Source organism: Pleuronectes platessa, chromosome 7 (genome assembly GCF_947347685.1).
Source record: "Pleuronectes platessa chromosome 7, fPlePla1.1, whole genome shotgun sequence".
Classification (NCBI taxonomy): Eukaryota; Metazoa; Chordata; class Actinopteri; order Pleuronectiformes; family Pleuronectidae; genus Pleuronectes; species Pleuronectes platessa.
Genome location: NC_070632.1, coordinates 26,473,056 through 26,487,378, shown reverse-complemented (window position 1 = coordinate 26,487,378; position 14,323 = coordinate 26,473,056). Strand labels below are relative to the sequence as shown.

Genomic DNA, 14,323 nt, shown 5'->3' with positions numbered 1-14,323 from the left:
ACATTTTCTGAAGTGTGTCCCTCTGCAATGAAACAGACTTGGATGATAATAAATGCAGGAACTGTCCATGGTGCTTACCTCCATCTCTCAAAGCTGTTGCTTGTTCTCAATAATCTATTGGTGTTAGGGACATAATGAACTGAGTTCTCCATAATAGCCTGCTGTCGGCCCAATGGCCAGTCATTAAAACATTTCCAACCGACAAATTGTCTTGTTTCAAATCCCATCACAATCAATTTTATAACCTTACAACATTATAACTATAATCTAGGGCTGAACGATTTGGGAAAATAATCTAATTGCGATTTTTTCCCAAAATATTGCGATTGCGATTTAATATGCGATTTTTTTATTTTATCCTCTTTCTCCCCCCCCCCCCCCAAAAAACCGTAATGAATGATTTAAATATGACCAACACAATATTAGATACATTTACTGTACAATATTCTTTCCCACATTTTTATTTAACTTCTCATTACAGAAACAAGAACAACAAATCGGTGTGCATTTAAGTAATTTAATCAAAGTCATTGTAAGTATAAACACAAGGCATGCACTTTTTAAAACCTGTGTGCAAAATTTACCATCTTGAGAAAAACATTTTTTAATTATAGGTGTGTTACTGCTCCCAAGTCAGTAACATTGCCAGTGTTGGGAAGGATACTTTCAAAACGTATTCCGTTACAGAATATAGAATACATGCCTAAACTGTAATCTGTAACGTATTCCGTTACATTAACTAATCTGAGTAACATATTCTGAATTCTTGGATTACTTCCACATTGAATTGCATTTTATAAGTGTAGGAATGCGGCGTTGTTATAGTAAGTGGAGCAGCAGCAGTTTAAGCTCTGTGTCCGCGGATGCGGCGGGCCAGCTGGATGCGATGGCAGGGCAGCTTGCGGATCAGTAGCTCCGTAGATTCCTGTTCATGTCCGGGTGGTCGTGCAGCGGTATGGAGGCGCCGGGCCTCAGCAGGAACAACCCCATGCTGAACACCTCCGTCTTGCAGATGTACATGTAGGTGACCGGGGGGCTCTGGAGCCACGCCGCCCCGGAGCTCGGCTTGCTTTTTCGGGGAGCGATTTTCAGGTCCGCCGCCCGCACCGTGGCCACCGGTGAGATGAGCTCGCTCTGTGTGTCCGACACGTCGGCCGAAGACTTTGGGACCCTGTAGGTGATGCAGCCTTGCTTCGCGTTTTGTGGTCCTGCGGCATTTTTGCTGCGGGTGAGGACAGCATCCCAGAGTCCTACTCTCTTTCGCACGTTTTAATCGCGCACGTTGCGATTAGAAAATCGCGTTTTATCATATCGCAAATGCAATTAATCGTTCAGCCCTACTATAATCTTTAATCGTTGAGAGACTTAAGTCATCGGCCATCTGGATCGTATGTTATTTGAGAAATAAAATGAGCAAACAGCGCTGCTCACTACACCGATTTTTAGATGAAACTGTTTTATTCTGAGCTTCTGGTGTCAATCACCTGGTCTGTATCTTCTGGTCAGAATAATTTAGTGACCCATAAAAACCTCCTGAATGATGAACACTGTAAATCCTTGACATGAATCCTGAATCTTCGCTGAAAAAAGTCGATTGAAGACCAGTGGAGCTAATGTTAGTTGTAGCTTGGCTAACAGCCTGCAGACCCACCTGGTGTCCAGTATCCTTCAGTTCCCCTTGAACTCAAGCTGCACCAAATATCAAACACTCATAGATATCAGTAATATAAACAGACCTGCTTTTTTCATCAAGAGCCCTTAATTGTTTTCTGGGAAAACGTTGAAAATGTCACACAATGTTAAATAAAATTAAATAATAATCCTGGATCTGCCCACTGATTTAAATCAATGCCAAAATTGTATGGGTTCTTCCGTGAACTATACCACATACTTCCATCAAGTTTCATAGTAATCCACCAGTGGTTTTAGCCTAATCTTGCTTACAGACCAACAAACAAGCAACAGACAGACAGAGGTGAAAACATAACCTCTTTGGTGGAGGTAATGACCAGAAGCCCTACATCAGACGCATTAAAGTGGCCGAGTAGCTTATAAGTATCAACCAGTCAATTTCAGAGGAGAGCATGAAGACTACTGCATAATCAAACTACCCCAAATATGAGTCAAATAAATCAACCTTCAACATTTCTATCAATTTTCCACACTTGTGCAGGGATCCAGAGGAATGGAATCGATCTTAGAATACTCTGTGACAGGTTACACCCAGAACACTCGCACACCGACAGACAGAAAACACAGGCATGTACACAGGGAGATAATGCTCCACAAAGAAAGACAAAAGACAGTTCTAACTATGGAGGTTCCGTGCTGCACATTGCAATTTTCTTGTGTGTTTGTGTGTGTGTGTAATCCTGTTTAAAGCGCATGTTTCCGCTATTTAAAGAAATCAATTCTGTTATTACAGCACCAGAATTTCTCGCAAGACTTCAATTGATCCAATCAATACTCGTATGGTACTTAAACAGGAGTTAGAATCTAACAGTATCAGAGCTGGCCTGGCTTCAAAATAAAGACTTGTTCGATGTAATAGTCCAACCCACTTTGAGCACAGAGATGCGAGATGAATAACATGTTTGTGGGGCTCTTTTGAGAGTGACAAGAGAAAGGCGGAACTTGAAAAGAGGTTGGGAGTGCTAATGAGCCTTATTTTAAGAACACAATGCAGCTATGAATATTTAACAGCTCGTCTCCTCTATGTTCCACCAAAATATAAAGTCTGATGAATTCACCACTCGGAGTGAAAAATTATCTGCATAAAGCAGCCCTTGCCAGGAAGCAGCTGTATTATATTTTTGGACAGTTTTTACGGTTTCTATAAAACAACACCTCTACATTTCTGTAATTCTGCACTAATAGTGTTATTTCTAAAAATAAGTGTTAGTACACATTCACACACACACACACATCGGTGACTGTGACACGATGCCAGCAAAAAAAAAAAAACTAAACAAATAATGCTTTAAAGTCTGTTTTGTTCTCGAAGTAAAATCGGTCAAACATCAACTCACTCACATCTTAATTTCTCATTCGTGAAAATGGCCTGTCATTCATTCATGAATAATGATGGCTACTCAAATAACCTTTCTCCACACGTCCAAAGAGGACAAGTTTCAAGGTAGTCGGAAAAAGACTCTGCAAGGTGCCGTGTCCCATGGACTCACTTTGTTGCTAGGCAACAGGAAGGGCACCGATCCTTTTTCAGGAAAACAACTTCACTGTCCACAATAAATAAAGATGGAAGGAACACACCATGAACCTCTTGAGCAGGGTTAAGTCGCTGGGAATAACACTCGGCAAACATCAAGTAGTGCAGCTGCAAAGGCCAGAGAGTTGTTTATGTTTGGTAATTAGACTCTTTACTCACAGGACACAAAGCAATGCACAGCATGTCTGCAGTTGTCAAAAGGTTTACAGAATGAGAAAAGGCTCATTTCACTCCTAATGATGCCTAATTAAGATCAACTTGGTAATTGGTGTAAAGGAAAATACGAATTGTTGAATGCTACATTCAGGCTGTGTGCTTCGTTTTCATGAGGAAAATGTGAGCAAACACCCTCAGAACAGATCAAAAGGCTACTAGCCTACTAACAATAGTATCTAGGACTCCTTATCAAAGACGCCTGGCTTTATCTCATTAAAACAGGAGCGAAAGACGGGGAAAAGCTCCAGCTCCAAAGGGAAATGAAACAGTTTTGCCCACATTTGCTTTGTTACTTAGCTAGAAAAAGCTCAAATTAATTACTCTCATCTTCCTCACTCTATTCATTATTCTGGCTGTAAACACATTAGTCTAATGAAATGTCTCTGTGCGCACCTGGCTTTCTTATCTTTTTTGGGCTGTGGACAACAGGGTGGCTCGGCTTTCCAACATGCTGCAAGCTGAGTGTTAAGGAAACCCAGTCCCATTTACGGGATATGGTACCTGCCACCTTCTCTACCGATAGCCGCCTCCCAGGAAGCCTTAATGTATGAGATTTGTCAGTGTCAATTTCCCAGCTAATCTCTCTGGTCCACCTCGCTACTGCCTCTGCCGCCCATTCATTCTGTTGCCCTGTACCTTCCTGCTCTCCCTATCCCACGCAGGGTGGAAAGTCAACTGGAAGCCGAGAGAAAGGAAACGTATCAGTGGTAACGGAGGCTGCAGCAACCAGCAGGGTTCATACACATCCAAGGAAAACTGTACAGCTTTTATACTGACTTGTTTGGGCTGCGGGTCAACGTGACACAAGGTCTGAGTACTATCTCATTTTAAAACCCGGAAAATAAAACGGGATAGGTCCGATGATACAATGGAACATATTGAGATATAAACAGGACTTCCAAAATGCTATGATGGGCCATAGTGAACATTATTGCTGCGGATGAACAAGAAATATTTTGTTATAATAGGATACAGTTGGATGTACAGGCAATTACAGAAAATAATTAAGTTTTTGATCAATAAAGGGAAAAATTTAAGAAATAGATTTTGGTAATATTATGCATTGCCTTTCAAATTATAAAATACAGTGTTTCCATGGTAATATTGTATCTTTGACCAAAATGTCAGAGCACCTGACCAATATGGATTTTTAGGAGCTAATTTTGATAACATTAAGGCATTAAGCCAATATAAATATATATATCCCAAAAATTTGCCATGATTTCTGTAATCTCTTTTAAAAAAAACTATGACAAAAACATTAAGTGAGGCTTGAAATGTTACCGTTTAATCTTAAACTTTGCTATAAACAACTATGAATAAAAATAAAGCACAAATTGAGCCAAATATAGAGAACTTAAATTACGAAAGTAAACATTTTTACGTAAAACAAATAAAAAATTTTAGAAAAATCCTTACATTTCTTTTTTTAATTAATCACATAACTACGTCCTTATTTTCTGCAGGATAATCTGCTACATTTCCACAGTTTGATCACATCCTTCTTTTACACACCTGCATATAAGAATGTGTGAGTTGAGAGACTATGGAAGTTGCTCATTTAAGGTTAATATTTTTGTGCCTTTCAAATGTATGTTTTAAGTAGATGTTTTTGGTTGTTTAATTCTTTCATCATTATTACATTAGAACATGTAATCCCATGTTGATGTAGATGATTGTGATAATAATGTGACAGTGCCACTGCAACAAGGTGATGCACAGTGCTTGTTCCACTTGTCGCCTTACAATGTCAGAGAGCTGTAGTCAACCAGGTGCCGCCACCATGTTATTCAACGCTCTGAGTCTCCAACACAAAAGAGGTTAAAAGCTGCTTATCAATAGAGAACAAAAAGCTTTTTGTTAAAAAATAATTACTTCTGAATAGCAAGTGTTAACTGCTGTTTTAACACTCAGGAAATATCATCACTCAAGAGCAGAGGAAGTATTTATTAAAGCAGCAGACTGGAGTTTGGCAGACAAAGAGGAGGTGTAATTTGCCTTCAGTTCTGCAGTAAGCTAAATGCAAATTTAGGCCACATTAAGAAAGCCCATATTTTCTGCTCATTACTGTTAGACGCTGGCACACTGGACAGCCTCTTGGCCAGTAACATTAGCCTTCAGCATCACTTACTTAGAATAATTCTCCAAAAATTGAACTGAAGACTGTGAATTACAATGCCTTTTGATATCAGAATATGACATTAAAAAAAGGCGAAACATCCTCCACGCAGCAGCTCTGTGGCAGATTCTGGTACTTTCAGAATTTCAGACAATTTGCCTAGTCAATCTTTTTGGGAGTTCCCTTTTTTAATTTTGAAATAAAAGTAATATTTCCTCAGTTCTATTAACAGACACAACACAAACAGTACTATCAGGCAGCACGTTGATTGCAGATTTTCACATCATGTTTTCAATGGCAAACTGATGACCCTGGATGCAATGATCTACTGTATTTCCTTCTGATAAAAAGAATCACTCTAGTGTGTGGGTGTGATTGTGTTGAAAGAACTTTTTAATTTCTTTCAGCTTTGACTTTTGGGGTTTAAAACAGAATTAAGAATTAAGCAGAAATATACATTTAAATGTTCCTATAACAAAGCAGAGAGATTTTATTTTTGCCTAAAAAACACATTATAATATTTTGGCTTATGGCTTGTGTCATAGAAGACAGTAGGCACATTTTACTCGTCAGTATGTGAAGCTGATGTGTTATTTCCTTTCAAAAGGAACTACAAACGTCCTTGTGTGACAAGCACCTTTTAAAGAGGAGTAAGTAAGTGGGATAGTCTACAGAACTGTAGGGACAGAGGCAGCAGCCTGAAGATTGATGATCTGCTGCAGCTCAACATGTGGCTGAGAACTAGTAAAGAGGAAACACTTTAAGGGACAGTTTGACATTTCAGGAAATTCCTTCACAGGATCTCGTACTGAGCTGGATAGGAAAATCGATTGGCCACCGTTTTCATATTTGTAAAGTAAATATGAGTCAACAGCCAGCAGCTGGCTAGCTTAGCTTAGCATAATCGGTGGAAGGTAGGAATGTGTTAACTTGTGAGCCTAACAGCTGGATTATAAACGTGTTGTATCTCCTCTTTAATGCAAGGATAAGTTAATAGGCTAGGGTTGGTAGAGTTATATACCGAATAGCATTGTGTGTGTGTGTGTGTGTGTGTGTGTGTGTGTGTGTGTGTGTGTGTGTGTGTGTGTGTGTGTGTGTGTGTGTGTGTGTGTGTGTGTGTGTGTGTGTGTGTGTGCGTGCGTGCGTGCGTGTATGTGTGTATCTTGCAGTATCTCAGTCTCACCTTGACATTAAGAGTATCTGGCTCTATTCCATTAGATGAGTAGGATATGAAGGGAGTCTTCATATGGCCACCATGTCGCTGCAGTGGGTCAGCTACAAACACAAAAAGAGGACAACATGACAAAAATGTACCAAAACACAGGTTTTTTAAGGATTAAATAAAAATCTCAATGTGTTTCTGATAAACAGGATATTATGTTTGATCACTATGTGAGTCTTTGCAGCCACATTTGGTGCTTAGCATGGTGAAATACAAACGTTTCGCAATAACGTAGTTCTGTTTATTACCATTTAGTGAAATCATATTGTGATAAAATTACAAATTGTTACTGTGTCCTTCCAATCAAGTATTATAAATAAAAACAAACAAAATGAGCCATTCACGTTAGCCTACTGTGAGCTAAGCATGTCTGATGCAGGAAACAGTGGACCAAAGTTTCTTTGTTATATTTGAATGAACAATCTTTTTAAAAACATGATGGTATTGAAATGTGCGACTGTTACTATCCGTTTAATTGCATTATCAACTAGTAGTTTAACCTGTGCAGGATCCTAAAGGTTACAATCCTCTCGTTCAGGCTTTTTCCCTTTGTGTTTATTTGTTTGACGTTAAAAACAATCAAATATGGCACCGTGTCTGAGCTTGATTGTCGAACGCTGGGCTGGAATGAGGCTTTGATAGCCATTTTTCTTATCATCATATTCATATATGGGTTATTAAAACTCAGAACTGTGCATAATATCTTACCTGTCAATCTGATTCCTTCAGCTGTGGACAAATTGAGATTAAAGTAACTTCAATTCATCACACTCTCATCAAGAATGTACAGTAATGTCCTTTTTAGGAATGCATGGCTGTAATGTGTCCAAAAATATCTGAAATCCTCTAAGATAAGTGACTTCTGGCAGCCCCGCTCTGTGCTGTAATTTCAAAATCTTACTCTGCGTGGCACATTGATTTATTTCCCACTAAGCATAAAACCCATCAATTCGCTGCATCTGACATTATGGCTCGTTCAAGGCTGTCTGGGGAGAAATTATCATGCTCGGTGATGTCGACGAGTTAAACCCATAGAACAGATGCGTGCCTGATGCTGAATTCAAAGCACAATGAAACATGTCGCTTCAAAGCACAGCGGCCTCTCCAGAGACAAACGAAGGTACAGAGCAGCGCTCTGCACAATTCAGGAAGTCGTCTACAATCCAGAGGAATCAATTAAAGAGAGGCTTTAATTATATATTATCCAAGCTGTGCTGGTGATCATTATGTGTGTCTGAAAATACATTAAAATGACATCAGCTGTCCTGTCCAGAAAGAAACTTCTTCCTGATTTTGAACAGGACAGATTTAGATCATTTTTATAAACTCAAATGTTTATTTCATTTTGACAGCGTTAAATTTCCACGCAGCAGTAAAACTGTGTGTGAAATAACCTTCACAAGTTTTTTATTTTTCCTTATTTCGTACAAATCCAACATCAGGTCTCAAGACCTGGACTAGAAAGAGCCAAATGGGCTTTTTCAAAGAGCACATGTTAAAAAAAAAAAGATTTAATAGTTCATATGTTCCACATTTGATCCTCATTCATATTATGGTGATAAAATCACTGCAGCTTTATGCTGTATATTACAATATAATAATTCCACTAAATTGCTTTTGGAATTGTTTAAATGGGCCAAACCAAAACAGTTTTCCATTGAATTCCTGAGCCACGTCCAAACTAATGTAACAATAAGACTGTGCTGCAGTAATAAACCAAACATAGAACGGAAAGCTGACCCTGGAGACTTGTTTTAGTAACCCATTGTCGCATGATATAAGCATCACAGCAACCTAAGCACAGTAACTGAGAAGAACATGCAACCTAAATGTATGAAAAGCCATGAACAGCAGACAAAACACTTTGGGAACATTTCAGCTATTTTCACACATATATAAATTAACATTTAGCTCTGGAAAGGTCATTTTCACCTTTTCAAGCTGCAGCACTTTCGATTATAAAAAAAGCTAATGATGTGAAGATGTTAGGGGAAGGTTTGATTAAAAATAGTTTAGAGGGACTTTTCTCTTGGATTCTTCTTACATACTATTCTGCTGACAACACTTACACGTGCATATGAGTTCCACACATTGCTAACAAACTGTAAACCTGTCAGGTATTAGCATGATAAAGGGAAAAACATTAACGCAGCGTGCCTCACACTATGGCTTAATTCCTGTTCCCCTAAAATAGTAGAAAATAATATCAGTGTTGTTGTAAACACAAGTACAAATCCCTGCTGTTATGGCAGCCTTACTGAGAGACTTGTGATGTTTCACAGTCATTTCCATTCCACAGCCGGCATTTGCATTTGTTTGATTTCCAGCAGCAGTGCGCGGTGCCTCTTTGTGCAACAATAGAGACACAAATAAATTAAGATCCATCCTTCCTGGCAGAGATTATTTATCTCCCTACTCAAGCTGTCTGAACTTTCGAAAACACAGCTTCAACGTATTCATTGCAATTCCCATACATGTCGTCCACTGCCTTGACAGTAAAGATTACAGTCTGCTGTATGCCTGTGCATGTTTCTGTTAAATATCACTCTCATATTGCTGCTAATAAAGGATTTGTTTAGCCTATTTTGGTGAGCAGATGCCAGATGAATCATTGTAATATATTGCACGCCTATAGCTATAACCCCGCTGCTAATCCTTCTGCAGAAAATCAATTTTTCACATTGGCATCGACTGCCCCTAGGAAGACAAATCACAAAAGTAGTCAAAGCAGCGATCAGAATTAAAAACAGACTGGAAGAAGATGGAACAGATTGGAAAGCCATGTATACAATCTATAACAAGTTGCTGCCAAAAATGACAACGGGCAATTTGACTCTAATCAGCCTCTTGAAAAGACAAACAGGATATGATTAGGATGATTAAGATGAACAGACACAAAAGGCCAATGGGGTTAACATGGCTGCAGATAATGAAAGGATTAGGGAGTGATTCCCTTATTTCTTTTTAATACCAAAATTTGCTGGTATGTGCAGGTTGTTAATTAAAAGTTATAAATAAAATAAAATTGTAATGTTATTAATACATTTTTTACCCAAACTATAAACAACAGGTTATTGTTAACCCTAAATAGGAACAAGATGTAATTGTTAACACTAAGTATAATCAACAGGTTATTGATAACCCTAACTATAATCAACAGGTTATTTTTCACCCTCACTATAAACAACAGGTTATTGATAACCCCAGCTATAAACAACAGGATACTGATAACCCTAACTATTAACTACAGGTTATTGATAATCCTAACTATAAACAACAGGATACTGATAACCCTAACCATAAACAACAGGTTGACTTGTACAGGTGCAATGAGTGGAAAACGTCACTTATGGTAAGATAGTCAGGTGCGGCGAGAAAATAAAAAACCTTTAGCAAAAGAGAGAGAATGATCTGTAGTGAGCAGATGAGCACTGACCCTATCTGACCCACTTTTCCCTGATTTATGGTTTATGGTCCCTCAGCAGACACAGCTTTGTTCTGGGGGGCCATAAATCTCCCGCACCTCAGAGCCGATCAGCTGACCCTCCAATCCTGGCAGCCGGCCCCTCACGCACAGCCCCGTCCGCCGGCTGCCGGCGAGCTCTCAACACAAAGCAGAAATCACCCAAGCCACAAGCGCAGACCAGTTAATCACAGCGAGCAGACAATGGTATGAAATAGAGCCAAGTGAGCCGGGCAGGCGATTCATCGCAATCGCTAAAGCACTCAAACAGGACAGCTGAGGTTTACCTGTTTGGTAACCTCTGCTCTGAGCTCTGAAAAGTGAAATGAAGTTCTCACAGTTTGAAATAAGCCAGCAGGAGTTTGCGTAAGGAAGACACAAACACAAACATGACACAATGACACAGTTTTGTGTGTATGCCTCCTGCCATCTTTGAAATGTCGTAATAATTATGAGACACATTAATTGGTGTGATGAACGGAGCAGCAGCAACTGGTGAGAGGGTTAAGAAGTTGTATCATCAAAGAAGTAAACATTGCACACCTGGCTCAGCAGGTACACTGCTGCAGGGGGAGCACTGTGTGTCTGCGATGAGTTATGTATTCTGGATCGGACATGGTAACATGTCCCACTGTCAGTGGCATGAGAAAGATGGAAGAGAAAAAACAGAAGACAGTGCTCGATGCGGACGGAGTGGTGATGGTGGTGGTGGTGAGGAGGTTTGATTTGAAAGGGGGGAGAGAGGCAGCATGAGAGATGGAGACTTCCATAGAGGAGTCAGATATTACTCCACTAAGACCTCAGCTTGGAAAATAAAGACACATAAGAACAGCGTGCAGAGAGCAGAAATCCAAGTAGAGGAGGGGAGCCTCACCTATCACAGCAGAAAATAACAATTAAAACGCAGCACACTCACCTGCCCAAAGCATTTTAACACATCTCTGCGCTCAGTCCTGTTACTGTGTGTGTGTGTCTGCTAATGCTCTGTGAACGCTTCCAGTCTAAGTGATCTCCATGTCTCTTGTCTCTCAGTAAACTGGGGATAAATGGTCACTGTAAAGGCAGTGAGTGAGTGAGCACAGCCCAGCAACGAGCCGTTTCTTTTTTTGTGATCCCACTCCTGCGCATGGATGTTCTTTTTCCTCTCTCTCTCTCTCTTCCCCCTCCTTTTCTTTCTCTCGTTTGTTCGCCTATACTCTCTCAAGAGTCCCCACACTCTCATACACACACACACACACCTGCCCCCCACAAATCCCCTCTCCCCCCTTATCCCCCCCAAGCACATTTCTCCTTGCCACTAACAGTTTCTGCAAATGCTGGTTTCTCATTGGTCCTTTCATCCACTTTCCGGTTTCGCTATCTTAAAGGAACAACGTATACCCCCTCTTTCCTCAACGCAGCTCAAAAAGTGTGTGTAGTGTTGTAAACTAATTACATTTTAGGGTCGGAGCGGCACAAACTTCCATAATTTATGAGCTCAATTAAAGAGGTGACGACAGATGTGTACCTGAAGAGCTAGACCTCAGGAAGCAGCAGAATTAGATTCTCTTGGAGATGCGTGTGTGTGTGTGTGTGGGGGGGGGGGGGGGGGGGGGGGGGGGGGGGGGGGGTCTGACATTCATTGATCTCTCCCGGGGACTGAGGAAATGCGACAGTGTCAACAGGTCTCTCTTCAAAAGAGACGAGTAAGCAAGTTAAATAGAGCAGAGATCCAGCCACAATCTCGTACCAAGGTGATGTATCACCATGAAAATACTTTAATAAAAGTAATGCTTCTGTTTTGGCTTGAAAACGAGCCCATTGAGGCTTTAAATTTCTAAGTCTGGATCTTTAAAACAACCTTCCAACCCTTGAATATTCACCATGTCTTGCTACACTTACAGCAGTGGAGACACTTTACTGCTTCATTATAATTAGTAATCCCATGTAACCATATAACATGAGTAAAGAGCTCTCCTATGCTGCCATGTAACTCTGCCATGCATTGGTGGGTTTTACAGTCAGCTCCTGAATAATACAAGCAACAGTAAGTGCCAGCAGTAATCTTTGGTATCATCAAGTTTTACATCCTGAGGCAGAACGAGTTGGTACCTGTTTTATTCTTCTTCAAATCCGTCACTGACTTTGAAATCCTACTGAGTAAGTGACGCAGGGTCCAGTTCTTTGAGCTAACTCAGACAGACAGAGAGTAATGAGTTGATTTACTTCTGTAGGAGGCTTGTCACAGAGGGTGGTACAAATCCCCACATGCTGCGCTCCAGCCAGTACCACAGTCTTTTTCTCCACATCGACCCAGCAGTCAAGAACACAGAGCATTTGCCTTGCCACAGACACACAGCCCTATCTATAATAGATGAGACAAAACAAAACTGTCACAGGCTCAAATCTAACGTCCTTTCAGGGAGCAACACACATTATGAATTCAGCTATATTTTAGCTAACACTTCACATGAGAATCATGAACAAGTGTTTGGTTAATGTATTTGAAATAACTCTATTTTTATACTTTTGTGCATATATATTTTTACTAATATCCACAACAATGCTGTGCATACTCCTAAGTCCAAGTATAGAAAATGCAAGTGTCTATGAATATTAAAAGTAACAGGCATGCATAGAGTTCAACAGCGTTGTTCTGAAGGAAAATTTCAATTCTATTTTTCCAATTAGAGATTTTGATTATCAGCCATATTATTGAAGCAACCCAATGTAGACTTACAAGCTTAGATATTAAGGAGCAATGTTATTGGCTCCTGTAGAGGCCACTTGTCTGAATGAAAAATCAACTGCATTTCAAGAAAACTTATTTTATTTCCAATGTAATAATCCAATCCTCAGGCTTAGAAGCGACATCTCGGGTGGAGCTCACTGTTTCCATATATATTATACATTATGTGAAACACTATATGTATAAATACGAGATACAAACTACAATATATTGCAACACTGTTTTAACAACGCATTCAAATTCATGAAGTGCTGGAAGTCATTGGAAAGGGATGGTTCTCAATGGTTAATGGGATGTGTAGTTGCTTTACTCTTAAAATAATTATGTACACAGTGACAACCTTTATCTTTTGTTAAATCTTCCGGTAATATTTTTATATTCCCATCAAATGTTTTATGGTAACGATTCATCTCGTAGCTGGTTCCAGGGTTAAAACTGTGTTTATAATGATTTTCTGAAACGCCAATGGAGAAAATACATGGGAAATTTACTTCCAGAACCACGGTTGGGGGGTCACTGGGACACACTATAACAGTATCACTTAAAGAAAACCTGGAACTTTTCAATAAATTATTAAAATGTCGTTGTTCATCATCTGAGAGTTGATAGCTTAAAAGAATAAAACTATTGTTCATCATCTAAGCCAGTGGTTCCCAAACTTTTTACAGTCTCGTACCCCTTCAGACATTCAATCTCCAGCTACGTACCCCCCCCGACGCACGTATACAGCCTATAACACTTGAAACTTTGAAATTGTCAGGGATTTCAGGACTTATAATAATCGTAGATGACAAAATAATGTCATCTACGAAATTCTTAAGGATCAATTAATCGATTGTCGATTAATTATGCCCATCCCTAGTTTTGACTAACGGTCACTAACCTACCTGTAACTTTTTTTGGCAGTGTAATTATTTTGCTGAATATGGGTATTTTTGGCAATGCGAGTTGGCTATTCAGACTATTTAATATTGCGCGATTATTTATAGCTCAGTTTGAAAATGTAATGGGCTTTTTCACTTTGAAAACGCAGATAAAATGTTCTCCCCACGTACCCCCTGAACCACTTCGCGTACCCCTTGGGGTACATGTACCCCAGTTTGGGAACCGAGGATCTAAGCCATTCAGAAAATGTCACCAGCTTTGAAATAATTTTTCTCTGTATGGATAATTGTTTGATCATTATCACAATAGTTAGTTACTATTCATGTGTAAACTTTTCAGACAGTCACAAAATGATTCCTAACTTTAAGTATTCTCAGATGTTTTTTGAGACCAGGCTCCCGACAGCCAGAGAATCAGCACCTGTACGTATTGTCTGAGCACCTGTGTCGCCTGAAATTCCTGTG

At 39.7% G+C, this 14,323-nt stretch overlaps 1 protein-coding gene across 1 annotated transcript in view; it reads right to left on the bottom strand.

Moving 5' to 3' along the window:
- mgat4c (mgat4 family member C) overlaps nt 1–14,323 on the bottom strand; it is a 124,164-nt gene that overhangs the window by 98,969 nt on the left and 10,872 nt on the right. Inside the window, exon 2 of the mRNA XM_053427809.1 lies at nt 6,745–6,836. The gene's annotated coding sequence lies outside the window, so the exon portion shown is untranslated. The remainder of the gene's footprint in view (nt 1–6,744; nt 6,837–14,323) is intronic.